Source organism: Herpailurus yagouaroundi, unplaced genomic scaffold (genome assembly GCF_014898765.1).
Source record: "Herpailurus yagouaroundi ecotype Mexico unplaced genomic scaffold, PumYag 185, whole genome shotgun sequence".
Taxonomy (NCBI): domain Eukaryota; kingdom Metazoa; phylum Chordata; class Mammalia; order Carnivora; family Felidae; genus Herpailurus; species Herpailurus yagouaroundi.
This window is the reverse complement of record NW_024412416.1, coordinates 24,177,839-24,195,600: the sequence shown is the minus strand read 5'-3', so window position 1 is coordinate 24,195,600 and position 17,762 is coordinate 24,177,839. Positions and strand designations below refer to the sequence as shown.

General features: G+C 34.0%; 1 long non-coding RNA gene across 1 annotated transcript in view; it reads right to left on the bottom strand.

The window, feature by feature from the left end:
• Window positions 1-3,384: 3,384 nt before the first annotated feature.
• The window catches only part of LOC121042534 (uncharacterized), a 32,985-nt gene continuing 18,607 nt past the window's right edge, over window positions 3,385-17,762 (bottom strand). The window contains exons 2-7 of the long non-coding RNA XR_005796277.1: window positions 17,504-17,636; window positions 15,230-15,347; window positions 6,830-6,913; window positions 6,273-6,409; window positions 5,407-5,510; window positions 3,385-4,726 (exon numbers count right to left, since the gene is read on the bottom strand). This is a non-coding gene — a long non-coding RNA (uncharacterized LOC121042534). The remainder of the gene's footprint in view (window positions 4,727-5,406; window positions 5,511-6,272; window positions 6,410-6,829; window positions 6,914-15,229; window positions 15,348-17,503; window positions 17,637-17,762) is intronic.

Here is a 17,762-nt window from a genome sequence, read left to right as displayed (position 1 = left end):
AAAGGTAAACAAACCACAAGTGATGATTAAAGATAGACAAAAAACTGAGGGTTGATGGAGGGATGTGGGTGGGAGATGGGTTATATGGGTGATGGGTATTGAGGATGGTGCTTGTTATGATGAGCACTGGGTTTTGTATGTAAGTGATGAATCACTGAATTCTACTTCTGAAACCAATATTGTACTGTATATTAACTAACCAAAATATAAATAAAAAGTTAAATTTGGAAAAATAAACAGAAATTTTACCAAGAAGATTTATAACTGGCAGCTAACCTCATGAAAAATTGTTTATCTTTTTAAGTGACCAAGTTGAAAATTGAAGGCACAATAAGATACCACCTCACACCCACTGAAATAGGTAAAACTTAAAAGAATAAGAATATTTAATTTTAATAGTGATGGATATTAGCTGAAAATATCACAGACTGTCTGAAAGTCTAAAATACTTCCAAATATTTAATATACATTTTGGCAGTTCCTTATGAAGTTAAACAAAATCTATCCTATAATCAATCACATTCCATTTTTAGGCAATTACGGAAGAGATCTGCTAATATATTCAAAGTAGCTAAAAACTGAAAAAAACCCACAAATGACCATCAACAGGAGAATGGGTATGCAAATTGAAATATGCCCATTCAATGGAATGTTTTTCTGCAATTAGAAAGAAAAATTTAAAAATCTACTGATACTGGGAATAACATGGATGAATTCCAATATGATTATGATGAGTGGATGGAGCTAGACACATACTGTGTGTTTCCATTTACATTAATCTCAAGAACAGATAAAACTAATGTATAACACTAAAAATCAAAACATTGTTTCCTATGAGAATTAAATGTGGCTAGAAGGAGGCAATAGGGGAGGTTCTCAAGTAATAAAAATATTCTACCTCCTGAATAAGGTACTAATTACATGGGTATATAATTAACATGAAGACACTTTGGCAAACTATTGATAATGGTGGAACCTGGGCTCCTGGTGCAAGTTTATCATTCTTTTCTCCTTATACTCTGCATGTTTCCCTGTGTTCACAGTGAGTAGTTTTATAAAATTCACAATAGATGTCGGTTAAGCGTCCGACTTCAGCCAGGTCACGATCTCGCGGTCCGTGAGTTCGAGCCCCGCGTCAGGCTCTGGGCTGATGGCTTGGAGCCTGGAGCCTGTTTCAAATTCTGTGTCTCCCTCTCTCTCTGCCCCTCCCCCGTTCATGCTCTGTCTCTCTCTGTCCCAAAAATAAATAAATGTTGAAAAAAAAATTTAGAAAATTCACAATAGAATATATCTTCATTACAAAAGAAAACAAGTGAATAAGTGGATTATACATGTTTAAGAATTTATTTAGAAAACGCAAAGAACTACAGAAAAATATATAAATAAATTAAAACAGTTAAAAAAACACACTGATAAGTTGTATCAACAAGCTGATTGGGGGAGAAGAAAAGGATCAACTAATGATACTAAAAATCCACGAGTCAGACTTACTTCATTTAAAAAAAAGGCATAGCAAAACAAACAAAAACTGGAACGAAAATGGGTATCAGTTGAAATGAGAAATTAAGAGAGTGATGAAAGAACCCTTTGTATAACTTCACGTTACTTTGTTGGAAAATCTGCTTGGATTGTGATGTTCTAGGATAAACCAAGTTAAATATAAGATGCAAGACATAAAACAAACAGTCACTATAGAAAAAAGTGAGAAAATTTTATAGATAGCCTCAGTTCTACTTCAAACCACCAGAAGAAAGGACAGTTCAGATTATTTAATTGATGTTCACTTAGCCATTCATATTAATGCTAAAGGTTTTCAACCCATTCTATAGCACAGAATATCCTCAAAATTAATTTAACCCAACCAGAAAATCTGATATAAAACCATGACAAAAATAGGACAGAAAATTATGGATCAACTTCATTTAATAGTATACTTGCAAAAAGTCCAAATCAAACTAAGATATCCATAATTTAGTAGTAAATTTAGAGCAAAACATTTTTTACCAAAACACTTTTACCAAATTATTAATTCAATGAATAAAATAAAGTTTCAAAAATATAATTATTTCACAGTAATAAAAGTTTAATTGAAGAATAATACAATTTTTTTAGGAAAAAACATTTATTACATTACCACCTGGTTTTGATGAAATTTCTTAAAAATATAAAAGGTGGGAAACTTACCTAATATGATACACAAAAATATCTCAAATTTAAAATTCAAATATTGCATTAATGATTGAGACCACCTAAATAAAAATAACTTACCTATTAAGTTTAGGACCTGATACCACCCCTAGCAGAGTCCTATACACAAGATAGAACTACAAACCAATAAATACATTGACAGTTTTCCCATCTAAACTATAGCTCTTCTATTATTGAAAATATCTTACTCATGTAGGCAAACAGCTTATTTATCAGACAAAAATTTTGATTATCTACACTCCCATCAAGGACCTCATGTTACTCTTTTACCAATCTTAAACTATTGTATGCCAAATTTTGTCCATTCTTAACCATTTCCATTTTTTGAAAAACCCACCTCAAACCACACCAACCCAGACCCCAAAGCTTACTTTTGAAACACTACTAAACGTTGTCAAAGTGGTGTTTTCCCTTGCTGCAGTAAGTTTACTTAGTCACTCAGCTTTTCTTGATCATCGTTCTTTCTTGGAGTCTTTTTGGTTAATAGACCAGCAACAATATACTGGTCAAACCCAAGGTTTGATTAAATCAAGGATGGGTAAAAGTTCCACATTTGTTTAAGTGCTCTGAAAGTACCAGTCAGTGAACATTATCAACATAATTAAATCAAGATCACTTGGAAGGAGAGAATCAAAATGATCAGTATTTGCAAATGATTTGGTATGTACTTTGACAAAATCTGAAAAGTCATGAGAAGAGTAAGGTAACCACCTTCCCCCCCAAAACAAAATTTTCAGACTTAGAAAAAATATCAAGGAAGAAAATAAACTGAAAAAAAAATCACAAATTGAAAATGTTAACAGTAATTAAAATTGCTGAATAAAAAGAAAGACATACCTTGTCCTTGGATAGGAAGACTTATATTACTAAAAACCAATTCCCCCTAAATTAATTTACTTAAGTTGATGAAATTGCAGTCTAAACTGTAATTTCTTCCAACGAGAAGACACGTGAGACAGGAGGCAGAAGAAGAGACACACATATCCACAGAAAAAAAATGGTGCCAGTCACAGATGAAATACAGCATATGTGCAAGATGGCATTACAGATAAATGGGCAATTATTGGCAAATAATCGCAAGTAATGGCAAATAACTTGGCAACTTTAAGATTTCAAATCAAAAAAATTTCTCATGATTTAAGAATCTGAATAAAAGAAACACAAAAGAATAAGAAGTTAACATAGGTGAACGGTTTTATGAAATCAGTATAAATATTTTTTCCAAAATGACATGAAACTCAGAAGCCATAAAAGCAAACATGGTTATACTTGGACATATAACAATCATACACATTCTTACAACAAAAATGAAGTATAAAAGTGCATAAAAATATCTATAATGCTTCACAATCCAAAGCTTATTCTCCCAGTAATAAATGAGCTCTTCAAAACCAGAAATCTAAACCCCCACCCCCAAAATTGGACATAAAGAGGAAATTAAAGAATACAGATGGCTAATAAACATGAAAAAATGATCAAACTCAAAAACAAAAGAAATACAGTTTAAGACAATAGTTTGGGCTATCACATTGGCAAAAAAATTAAATATTTATAAAATCCATTATCTGTGAAGTTGTGGGGAAAGCTGGCAATCTCATTCATTGCCATTTGAGGATAAAGTTGTCACCACATTTTAAGGAAATCTTGTAATAATTTGAAATGTGCATATCCTTAATCCCAGTATTTGAACTGCTAAGTAATTTATTATGATATAATAGACAAGTGCAGAATTATTGATAGGGAGTTTCATTGCACAGAAATTTGGTGCTAACATAAATATCTATGAATGAGAAATGCTTATAACATTTAATTATATTTCACCTACAAAACAGTCGTGCAGTCATTCAACAAATGACACAGATGTGTATTACTGAAATAGAAAAGGGTATTAAAACTGTTAAATGAAAGACAATTTGCAGAAGAATGTGTACAACATGGCCCTACTTCCAGAACCCCTCAAAATAGTTTGTGTGTATGTGTCTATGTGACTGTATGTGTGCATCTATCCACTTAAAGAATGCACACAACTCCCTTAATAGAAGAAAACTTTGGGGGGGTAGAATTGGGAGGGAGGAGGGAACTTAATTTATATATTAGATATTTAGATACACTTTGAAGTTTTGAAAAAAAATTGTGTAGTTTCTTTTCAATATATCCAATATTTAAATTTTACCATATGGCAAATGGAAATTATAAATGTATATTTATGGGAGCACTGAGCAATTCCATCATTTTGAGATTCTTGTGCAATAATATTTCCTCTACTGAGGCTCCTGGGATTGAGTCAAGTGGCAGCAAGGGAAACAGTCACCATGCCCAAATTAAAGTCTCATCGATGATATCCCAACATGAGCATTTCTCAGTTAAGCATTTCTTATCTGCAGGAGGTGTCCACTGCAACACAGGAAAGAGACGAGTCTCCAAGCATAAAGAAGACTGTATCATTGTTTTGGTGAAGCTTGTAGTAGAAGTAATGGCACCCTCAGTAATAAATCCACCTCACATTTGTGGTCATCACCTGCAAGGATACAGGAGGGAAAATTGGCAAAGCTGTGGGACTTTTCTAAGGAGCTTATTGGGGGCTATGAAATTCTTATATACTCTACCTGTACATATCCTAGAATGAATCTACCCAGGGGACACACAGAAAGCCACATTTTCAGCTGCTGGGTCCACATTGGCCAGACAAATTACTTTAAATCTCCCTAAATCAAACATCAGTGCTACTTTGTCTTCCTTGCTGGGCTAAAAAGTGATAGGCACCTCCAACTATCTCAGATTTTTATCTCTTTCCCTCTGTATTGGCTTCTTAAAGTTCTAGGTCACTCATTCATTTGACCAATTATTTCAGAAGAAAATAGTTGTCTTCCCTCCAGTCTAATGGTTTTTGAGAACCACTGAATCTCATGAAACTGACTCTGTTAACACATTGGATCCAGCCAATTAGGAGCTTAGTTTATCGGATAAGAAAAGTTAAGAAAATCTTTCTTATTAACCATAACTATACTAACTGAAATGTAGAAAATCTATGAATGTATATAAGAAAAGCTGTATCTCTTAACTCACTATGCATTCTGGCCTTTGAAGTCAACTAGAATATAACCAGAAGTCATTAATCTTCAGAAAATTAACATCTAATTTTCTGCCCAGACATGGTTGCCCCTAGAAAGCAAGGAATATTCTGAAAAAAAACCTTACCTTCAGAGGGTAGCATTTGGACAACAGCCCCTTTGTCTGAAGAGTCTTGTTTCAAGGATTTACTGGTATCATTCACTTCAAATGAATTCCCAAGAAGTGATCTTCTGAGGGGAAAAAAATGAAAAATTACACTTCCAATGAAAAAGGTAATTCAGCTGGAGGCTGGGAAGTTATTCTTTGGTACTCTTTATTGATTTTATTTGGAAGCTGCTTCTTAACTCTCACACAACTCAGAAACTATACCTAGCTGCACCATAGCTCTATACATTTCAGTATAAGCATATTATATCAGAGCCCTTATCTCTTGTGCATTTCCAAAATTGACTGGATTGCCTGAATCCCACTGAACATTATGTCTCTTTTCCCCCCATCATTTATTATTTTCTGCTTATTTGGCCAGGCTACTTACAAAATCACTCAGTATAATCTATTTATGTATCTATTCTCAGTAAAAGTTTATTGAGAACATATTCCACGCCTGGAAATATATAATTACTTGTACCACAAAAGTAAACTAAAAATGTCAGGCCATAAGAAATTAAAAGCCCATTTGATGAATCAAGCACAGAAATAAAGACCTGAGAAGTAACTTAGTAAATGGTCTCATAGAGGTAGATACAGTTTTAGGACTGTTGAGGGTTTAGGGTTGTTGAGAAAGTCCTCCATTTAGGGATACCTGTTAATACCCACAGCTATAACTCCTAGTTACTGTAATGCCCACTATTAACTGGATATTAGATGGGCTTTTAATAATATTTAGCTACAACCAAATGTTATCAAGCTTAAGAAGAGGGAGATCTATCAGATCCTATCCATCTTGGGCTTTTTTCCAGTAAACATGATGTTCCCTGATAATACAGTCATACCTGCAAGGGTGTCCAAAAGACCACAGGTAGGAATGGAGAATCACTGACTTAAAATTGTTATCTTACTCTCTGGAGATAGAATTCAAGAAAGGCAAAGGCATAGACAATTTCTCTTCTCTTTTAGGCCCCATCATTACCTGGCAGGGGAAAACAAGAGGAAAAATAACATTTTAAGACAAAATATGCATACATAGTATAAATTTTACCTATATGTACATGTAAACTATATATATTTTTAAATATTACACAAACACATGTAAATGTAATCTAATTTAACAATAAAACATGCACAAATTGTGGATATAGTGTTATACAGACTGGAAAGAGTGGATATTGCTAAGTTCTTGTGTGTCACATGCACAACCTTCAAACATGCATTGCTCTCCCTTCCACCTGACATTGAATAGACCCAAAAAATGGCTGGCTAGTAATTATTTTATCAAGGTAAAATATTCTTTTTCTATTAAGGCTAAATGTTATCAAATACACACACACACACACACACACACATATATATGTATATATATATCTCAATAAAAACATGGTTTTTCTATTACCATCTCATGAAGTCCAAGAGAAGCTCCCACAGTTCCATTGGCAAAAGAAAATTGTTTCTAGCTTATCAATTTTCACAAGACCATCTTTAAAAGAAAATATGCATGTCAATAACATCTAAATATTTGGAAGGATTGGATTAAACTAAATATCTCTTTTATAATAACAGTCTAATATTTACTCCAAAGCAATAATCTCGTGAAAGGATACATTCCTGTGCAAGAATCATAAATGTTCTAACCACTCTTCATCTAAAAGAATTCATAAATACAATATTTTTATCTATGATTGTGAAGAAAGCTCATACTGTAAATCATCAGTTTTAAACAACTTCAATAAAACAATAAAGTATAGGTGTTATAAAATGAAGAGTACACTTCATTAATATATTCAGAGTATCCTCAAAATTGCACAGAACAATGGCTTACATTTGATTTTCTGATCTCAAATTTGCTGATTACTCAGTAAAAAATAAAGAATTGTGTGTATCCTAAAGCAAGGTCCTAACAATGTCTTTCTGAAGTCATCTGCAGAACACCATATCTCAACTTTAATCAAATGTATTTAGGTTTCTTTTTCATCATGTCAACCATTAAAATATCTTGAAATACTAGCTTTATGTAAAGGTATAAAATTTTAAAATTTACATTAAAGAAAAAAGTAGGCAAAAAACATAATTGTTAAAACATGCTTTTGTCTTCAGAATATAAACATGCTGATGTAATATCGTCTTATTTCATTTCCTGTTTCCTGACAAGTTTAGAAACATTTATCATAATGTAGCAGCTTATACTTCTATTTTCAAACACATTTTCCCCAAAACAAACTTACCTAAATTTTCAATTACAGATATTTTAAAGATGCTATTTTTATAAGATCTACATATTTCATCATACATTGGCATACATGTTAGTAGCTCTAGATAATTTGTTTCCAATAGAACTTTGGCTCCTGCTGAACTAAGATTTATAAATCCTGGGGCCAGAGTAATAGTATATCACTGTGCATACATAATTCTCTCATCTAAGAGTAAATTTGGTCCCGAAAATTGCTGTTGGAAAATGCATGAATATGGACGTTAGAGTTTTCTTAAAGTCCTAATGGAAGACAAGTAGACTTTCCCTTCAAAGGAACCACAGAGACACAGTTCTTCAAAAAGTATTAATATCTAAGTTAGGATAATGTATCATGGAAGAGAAAGATATTAGGTGAGTCTAAATGGGAAAAGAAACACAATCTTCTAAAATTACTGTCTCTGCAAAGCCTGTTACTACTGAGGAAATCTTGGCAAAGTATAGCAACTGCTCTGGCTTCTATTACACTTGATTCTTACACAGTTAGATGACAGAAATATATTAATTTCTTTAGACTTGTATGACAGTGTGTCTCAACCTTTTTTTATTATCATGTGATTGGATATCCTTTTTAGACATTTTCCCCTAGTTTTCAATCCTCCCCCCCACAAATTTTAATACCACAAATATTCTGTATATCTGCTTATGTGTGTATGTGCATGGTGACTGTTTGGAGGGCCATAAACCACTATAATATTTAAGATTTCTTTTGCTCCCAAGAATTACTTTTCACCTCAGAAGTATGACATCAACTATGTTGAGAACCATGGTGTATAGTAATTTGAGAAAAATAACTAAACAGGTAGGAAGCATATAGAGTCTTCCAGCTTATCATGAAGTGTGTTTGGGGTAGTTTCCCATTCTCTTCTGATGCTCATACTCAACAGGACACACTACTGAGGGCTCAGAGATGTTCTCTCAATCACATATCTCACTTTGGTCCAATATAATCTTTATGCCCGAAAAAGGAACTATGCCTTTATGCTTTGGGCTAAGCACATAAATGTCAAAAATTCTCAAATACACAGGAATGAAAATCATGCAGGACTCACCATATTATTAATGTATACATGTGATGTGATTACAAAAGTTCTCATAAAATAGATTAAATTATTGGCTAGTTAAATATTGGCTAAAAACATAGATAAATATGAATGAGTGATATTATATTGTCAAGGGAACTTCTGGAAGATTTGCAGAGATAACCATTGTTGACGATGGAAATCTAAGTATCAGTGTTTAGTTGCTGAGTCTTAAGTGCAACTAAAACCTTGGATTCCTCCATATCCATCTCCCTTCAAGAAAACACGAGACAAATAACATTTCTAATGGAGTCCACAGTCAGTAGTGATGCCCCTCTTTCATTCCTAACTCTAGTTATTTATGTCTTCTCACTTTGTTTCTTGTTCAGTCTAACTAAAGGCTTGTCAGTTTCATTAATCTTTGCAGAAATCCAACTTTTGGTCTCATGGGTTTTCTTCCTAGTAATTCTGGGTTTTGTTTTTATGTCATTGATTTTTGCCCAAATATTTATTATTTACTTCCTTTCACTTGATTTTCTAGTTTAGTCTTTTTCTTATTTTTTAAAGCGGAAGTTTAGGTTATTTATTTGATGTTTTTATATTTACTCTTTTCTGATAGTCATTTAAAACTATACATTTTCTAGGGCACCTGGGTGACTCATTTGGTTAAGCCACCAACTGATTTTGGCTCAGGTCATGATCTCACGTTTTGTGAATTTGAGCCCTGAACCAGGCTCTACACTGATGGCACAAAGCTTGCTTCAGATTATCTTTCTCTTCCTCTCTCTTCCCTTCACTTGCTTGTGCTCTCTCAAAATAAATAAACTTAAAACAATTTTTAATGTTTATTTTTGACAGAGAGGCACAGAGTGTGAGCAGGGGAGGGTTATTTTTGACAGAGAGACAGGGAGACACATAATCCAAAACAGGCTCCAGGCTCTGAGATGTCAGCACAGAGCCCAACGTGGGGCTCGAACTGATGAACCATGAGATCATGACCTGAGCCAAAGTCCGAAACCCAACTGACTGAGCCACCCAGGCACACCTTAAAATTTTTTTTAAAACTATAATTTTCTTCTAAGCATCTCTTTTTATGTATCCCATTCAATTCTAAATGTTTTCTAGTTTTTTTTTCATGATTTTATCTTTGACCAATTGGTTCTTTGAAGTATGTTAATTTTCAAATATTTGGTGATTTCCCAGATTTATTTGTTTTGATTTCTAATTTAATTCCCCTATGGCTATAGACCATACTTTACATGACTTTAATATTTTTAAATTCATTGAGTCTAGTTGTATGATGTAGCATATGGTCTATGCTGGAGAATACTCCAGATGTTTTTGAAAATAGTTTGTTTTCTGCTGTTGCTGAGTGTGTATGTATGTGTGTGTGTGTGTGTGTGTGTGTGTGTGTGTGTATCAGATCAAATTTATTGGTAAGATTGCTCAAGTATGCTATAACCACACTGATTCTCTAATTGGTCTGTCAATTATTAAGAAGAAGGTACTAAAGTGTCCAGTTATTATTACTGAACTATCTACTTATCCCTTCAACCATGTCTGTTTTTCCTTTGTTATTTGAGGCACTGTGGTTAGCTGATTATGTTTTATATCTATCTATCTATCTATCTATCTATCATCTACCAATCTATCATCTATCTGATTAATTAAACCATCTATCACTATATAATATTCTTTTTCATTTCTAATAATAGTTTACATTAATGTCTGTTTTCTCTGATGTCAGAATAGCCATTCCAGTTCCTTTTTGGGTATTCCTTGCGTAATACAGCTTTATCAATCATTTTAGTTTCAAACTGTTTTTGTATTTCATTCTAAATTGTATCTTTCATAAATAATATATAGCTATTTAATTTTTGATGGAATCTTTCAGTTTCTGTCTTTTAAATTTAATATAATAGTCATAGGGTGGGATTTATGTTTGCCATTTTTCTTTTTTTGATGTCTTACATCTTTTTGGTTCCTATGTTCATTCTTAGCTGCTTTCTTTTGTTTTAAGTAAGTATTTTCCTATTACACTGTTTACATTCTTTGTACTTCTTTTAATATTTTTGAGTTATTATTGAAGACTCATCCTACTCTTTATAAAGTATATATATATATTTTTTTCAACGTTTATTTATTTTTGGGATAGAGAGAGACAGAGCATGAACGGGGGAGGGGCAGAGAGAGAGGGAGACACAGAATCGGAAACAGGCTCCAGGCTCTGAGCCATCAGCCCAGAGCCTGACGTGGGGCTCGAACTCACGGACCACGAGATCGTGACCTGGCTGAAGTCGGACGCTTAACCGACTGCGCCACCCAGGCGCCCCATATAAAGTATATTTTAAATTATCATAATTTCAGGTTAACACTAACTTCGTTATATAGCATTTATATGTCTTGAACTCAGTTTCAGAAAAGTGCTTCTGTCACTCATGTTTTCCATATATTCCAACAGATAAATTACTGATGCTATCATTTATCCAGGCATGTTTATAACCATGACTATGAGCATGAAATAGGTGACATAAACTAAACATTAAGGATTCTGACATCACTGGACACTGTGATCATGTTTTGAAGTCAGAGAGTCCAGCAAACACAATCAATAGCTGGCTAGCATAGACAGAATCTCACTGTCATTTGGATCATTATAGTTCCTTAAAAGAATATCAGTATTCCTGGGACAAAATGCATACCTACTGCTTAATTTTCATATATTTGTTATCACATAACATAGAAAAGAAAGGCAAAAATCCATAATCTCTTTTAATTTTGACCATCTAACAGCCCTCAAGGAATCAATAATCACTGAGAAAATTATGCAGCTCAGACAAATGTGTAAATGGCTCATGTGTAGGTACAACCATTTCTCAAATTTTCAGAACTACCATGAGAGTGCATCATTGCATTTCTTCTCAGATAAGAGAGCTGGTAAAAGTGACAAAATCAACTGTTCTTTGGTGAGATGGCAAGAATTCCATGAAATTACTATCTTAACTTCCAACCTACAAATCACAAGGACAATCAGAGGAGCTGAAAAAGAAAAACTTTTATATTCAGTGTTTATTGATAAGAGGTTATAAGTAATTACATACATTCATTGACCATGACAAGAAAAAAGTATACTTGTTCCATGGAATAGAATAGTATACAAAGTTATTTGTTCTAAGACCTAGTCAAAGTTTCTCCAAAGAATTCTAAGCATCATTCATCAAAACTAGGATCTCCCTTTAAACAGAAATGAACAGACCAAAGTAATATAAATATTAACGATTAAAATTATAAGAACTTGAAATGCAATAATTTCACCATTAAAAATATTTAATGCAGGGGCACATGGGTGGCTCAGTTGGTTAAGCATCCAACTTCAGCTCAGGTCATAATCTCATGGTTCATGAGTTTAAGCCCCGTGTCAGGCTCTATGCTAACAGCTAGGAGCCTGGATCCTGCTTCAGATTCTGTGTCTCCCTCTCTTTCTGCCCCATTCCCTGCTTCCACTCTGTCTTTCTCTTTCAAAATATAAATAAACATTAAAAAATTTTTAAAATATTTAATGCAGTATGTACTTGACTCCATCACTCAAATGTCTAGAAAAATTCTCTTTGGGTGACAAGAAATCAAACACTATGAATTCTTGTGACTGGATTAACAAGCAAATTAAGATACTCTCTGAGACATTCTCATACATAGAAACCATTGTTCAGCTTCCATTATGTTTCCTTTATCTAAAAAAATAATTGGTAACTAATGACTTAATATCTTTTGAATTGACTATCTAATTTACCTCAATGGACTATGCCTTACAAGATTGCAGCATATAAGGAAATCAGGTGACTGGCTTAAGGGTAGACAAAAACATAACTCATTGGTCTCAGTACTCATGTGCTGGTCCCCCAGTGTCTGATTATCATGAGTCTATGGTTGCTGCCAGCCAAGCATTCACAGAGTACCATGTCATTCCTAAATTAGATATTTATAGATCTCCGTACAACTCAATCAGCTTAGGTTTCAAATACCACAGACCTGGCTTGTACTACTACCTGACAAATATATGTATTTGCCTTACAGGATCCTTAAGCAGACTTCAACTCACAGAAGTGATTGTCACTCATTTTGTTCAGTCCACATTTATAAAAGGGACGTTGATCCTAAGATATGTGGTAGACACTGAGTACTCCAGATTCCGTCTCCCTGGGACACACCTATACCATTTAATCATGGAGACTGGTCATCACAATCAATGACTCAATCTCACAACTGATTAGTACAATCAGAGTTTTACTGTCATATGAATGTTAGAATGTCCTAAGAGGAATGCCAGTATTTTCAGGACAAAATACTAATGTTAGAATTCCTGTTGGAATTCTTTCAAGAAAAGGGAATAAACTCATATGAGACCCAGCTAGTGTTCTTGTCAACCTGTGGAAACAGAGTAAAAATATGGAAAGATGTGTATACACATCCTTTTGTCAAACATTCATAACACAGAAAGGATTATAATACACCTTCATATCAAAAGAACTCATGTTACTTAACTAGGACGTTTCTGTTGTTATTCAAAAAGAGAAGTCATAAAAATCTTGGAAATAAAAGAGACAAAATATTGGATGGCTCACTGATAATTAAGAAGTCTCATTGGATTAACAGCTACTTCACAAAACCAATTATCTACTTAATTACAGATAAGTATTTTACTTAAAAAGCCATAAAAGTACATTTATTTAAAATTGATTATAACCCTTGGAGTGCATTGGTTTGTTCCATTCCAGAGAAAAGGAACAGATAAAAATGACAAAATCAGCACTTCTTTGCTACAATGGTGAGTATTCTATGACATTCATAAAATTATTCCATTCTACAAAAGCACAGAGGAAATTTAAAAAGTTGTGAAATAACCTTCCCAGTTGAATGGTTACTGATGAGAGGTAGTTAAGGAATTAACCATATATTCCCTTGACTACATAACTAGAAAAATTATGCTTTTCCTCAGAAAAGGTGGTAGAGAAAGTCAAATTTCTAATACATCGGTCTCAAGGTATTAGATCCAGAGCACCCCCAGCATTACTCACTACGATTATAACTTATCTTTATGCATATAAACCCATTGATGGAATATAAACATTAGGCAATTATATCAACATAAAACTTCAATAATTAGAAATTTAATAATTTCATGTTAAAATGTTTAATGAAATACCTAGTTTAATCTATCATGAAATATCTAGAAAATTTCTTCCTGAGTGACAAGAAAAAGAAAAAAAAAGTTCTAATCCCTGCAACTGGGCTAGAAGGCAAATTAAAACATATAGATCATCCAATAAATATAATCTATTCTTCAATTTTCCCATAATTATTCTATTTAAGAGATAAATGACTAGCAAAAAATGAATAATTTCTAATTGACTATCCAATAAGACCTAAACATGTTGATTCTCACAAATGACTATGACTAAAGAAATGGTGTAAATAGCTCATGTGTAGGCACAACTATTTCTCACAGTGTTCACTACTCATGTGCTGGTTCTCCACAGTCTGTTTACTGTGGGCTTATGAAGGCTACCAGTCAAGCACTCAGAGTTGCCATGTCATTCCATAATAGTTATTTATTGCCTCTGTACAATTCATTTCCACTAGCATTCATCAGCATGCTAGTTTTCCAATGCTATAGTCTTTTTTATTTGGTACTATGTCCTGACCAAATTGAATTCTCCTCCACATTTTTTTTTTTTTTTTTTTTTTTGTCTAGCATTATGGTCCCTGTGCTGGACCTCAGCTCACAGAAGTGATTTTGTCATTCATTTTCTTCTGATGTCAACAAGACCCATTTTTGAAGTCATCACTGATCCAAGCACATTTGCAAAAGGGATTTTGATCCTGATATAAAAAGGCAGACATTAAGAAATGAGGATTGTCTCACTAGGACACACTGAATCATACTATTCAATTATGGAGACTAGCCACTACTGTCAAGGACCCAGCCTCATGACTAACTAACTTAGCCAAATTCTTATCATTAGAGTGTTATAATTCACTGAGAGGAATGCCAGTATCTTCGGGGAAAAATGCTTACCAGCAAGAAAATTCCCACTGACGCTTGAGGATGGGAGGCAGAATTTTTCCTAACACTTTCTTTCATTTCATGTCTCAAGGGGAAGAAATAAAAGATTTTATATGAAACTGAGTTCTTAGTCCATGTTGATCTGCCAGCATAGAATAAAATTAGGGAAAAATGAGAAGCATACATATCCATCTGTATCATGTACAACACAAGAGGTTTACTATACATAAGTATATATAATACTATCTTTCAAGTAAGATCTGATATTATTTAATAGAAGAAGCATACAAATTCTGGGGGCGGGGGGAAGTACACAGAATCCTCAGATGACCAAGGTTATAAAGGCCTCACATTGTTTGTATTAACAGATTCTCAAAATCATTTGTAATTTTGTTTGCTAAAGATAAATCATAGAATGTAAATAAGAATAAATAATAAATTTTATTAAACATGCAATTTTACCTCTGGAGTGCACTATTCTGATTATTCCTATAGAAGTGAGCTGGTAACAAGTAACAAAATCAGTAGTTCATTGGAGCAGTAATAGGAATTCCATCCAATTCCACTATCACCTCTAAATCTATAAAAAAATATACAGGGAAATTAGAAACTTTGACAAACAAAACCACCATAATTGGAAATTTATTAATAACAAATTATAAAAAATAAACTATAGTCACGTGACTATCTATGTAACAACAAAATTTATGCTCAGTACTTGAAACAGGGAAGCATTGAAGGTCATAAGACCTTGGTCTCAAAGTTTCCCCAAATGGCCTCCATCAGCATCAGGCATTAAAACTAGGATGTCCCCCCATCTTGCACTGTTGGTAGGAATGCAAACTGGTGCAGCCACTCTGGAAAACAGTGTGGAGGTTCCTCAAAAAATTAAAAATAGACCTACTCTATGACCCAGCAATAGCACTGCTAGGAATTTACCCAAGGGATACAGGAGTACTGATGCATAGGGGCACTTGTACCCCAATGTTTATAGCAGCACTCTCAACAATAGCCAAATTGTGGAAAGAGCCTAAATGTCTATCAACTGATGAATGGATAAAGAAATTGTGGTTTATATACACAATGGAGTACTACGTGGCAATGAGAAAGAATGAAATATGGCCCTTTGTAGCAACGTGGATGGAACTGGAGAGTGTTATGCTAAGCGAAATAAGCCATACAAAGAAAGACAGATACCATATGTTTTCACTTTTATGTGGATCCTGAGAAACTTAACAGACAACCATGGGGGAGGGGAAGGAAAATAATAGAAAAAAAAAAGAGGTTAGAGTGGGAGAGAGAGCCAAAGCATAAGAAACTCTTAAAAACTGAGAACTGGGGCGCCTGGGTGGCTCAGTTGGTTAAGCGTCCGACCTCGGCTCAGGTCACGATCTCATGGTCCGTGAGTTCGAGCCCCCCCATCGGGCTCTGGGCTGATGGCTTAGAGCCTGGATCCTGCTTCCGATTCTGTGTCTCCCTCTCTCTCTGCCCCTCTCCCGTTCATGCTCTGTCTCTCTCTGTCTCAAAAATAAATAAACGTTAAAAAAAAACAAACAACTGAGAACTGAGGGTTGATGGGGGGGTGGGAGGGAGGGTGGTGTAGGTGATGGGTATTGAAGAGGGTATCTTTTGGGATGAGCACTGGGTGTTGCATGGAAACTAATTTGACAATAAATTTCATATAATAATAAAAAAAGAGACCAAAAACCCCCCCAAAACCCAAAAATAAATAAATAATAAAACTGGATGTTCCCTTCAATGTTAACTATGAAGCTTACTAACAAAATATGAATATTAGGCAGTAAAATCTACCTAAAACACCAAGAATTAAAAATGTAATCATTTTATAATTAAAAATGTTTAGTGCAGCATCTACTTAGGTCCACAGCCCAAATGTCTATTAGGGTGACAGAGGGAAAAATGTGCTGCAATTCTTGTGATTTCATCAGCAAGGAGATTAAAACATGCTTTAAGAAGTTTTGAAAAATATAAACTACTCTTCAATTTACACATTTCTTTTACTTAAAACATAAATCAGTAAACACACATATCCTTTACGTTAATTACCTAGTTGATCTCAATCAACTTCTCCTCACTGTGAAGATTTTGGCATGTAAGAAAAATGTGTGAATGGCTCAAAGGTAGGCATAACCACTGGTCTCTCTCCTCACATTCTGGTTCTCCAGGGTCTGGTTACTATGAATATATGGATGCTGCCAGCCAGGCACTCAAAGAGTTGTCATGTTATTCCTAAATCAGAAATTGGTAGATCTCTGTATAGTTCATTATCCTTAATGTATGCAATCAGGATGGAATTCAATTACTATAGGCCTATTAGTAACACCAGCTGACCAAACTGAACCCCTTCCACATTTTTGCCTAGTATGGTGTCTTGTGCTGGACTTCAGTTCACAGAAGTGACTTTCTCACTCATTTTGTTCAGATTCCAATTAGAATCATTGTTCCAGGCACACTTAAAAAAATCTTGATCCTGACATATATGACAGACATTGAGTACCCCAGATTATTTCACCCCGAGACACACATGATTAAATACTAATATTTAAATAGTATTATTTAAATACTATTAAATAACATAGTATTTAATCATGGAGACCAGTCATCACAGTTAATGATCTGGCTTCATGGCTGACAAGCACAGGCAGAGTCATAACGTAATAGGAGTGCTACAGTGTATTGAGAGAAGTGTCAATATCTTCAGGACAAAATGCTTACTGGTGGTAGAATTCCTACTGGTTCTTGAGGATGAGATGGTAGAATTATTCCCAATACTTTGTTCCTTGTCACATCTCAAGAGGAAGGAGATACTTTTTATTCATATGAAACCAAGGTTTTGGTTCACATTAACCTGTGGAAATAGAGTAAAAATATGGAAATATTAGAAGTATACATGTCCATTTGTCAACCGTGGAAAAGATTGGATGGTTCATCATGTACCTGCATGTAAAATATACTAATTGATTACTCTACTAGG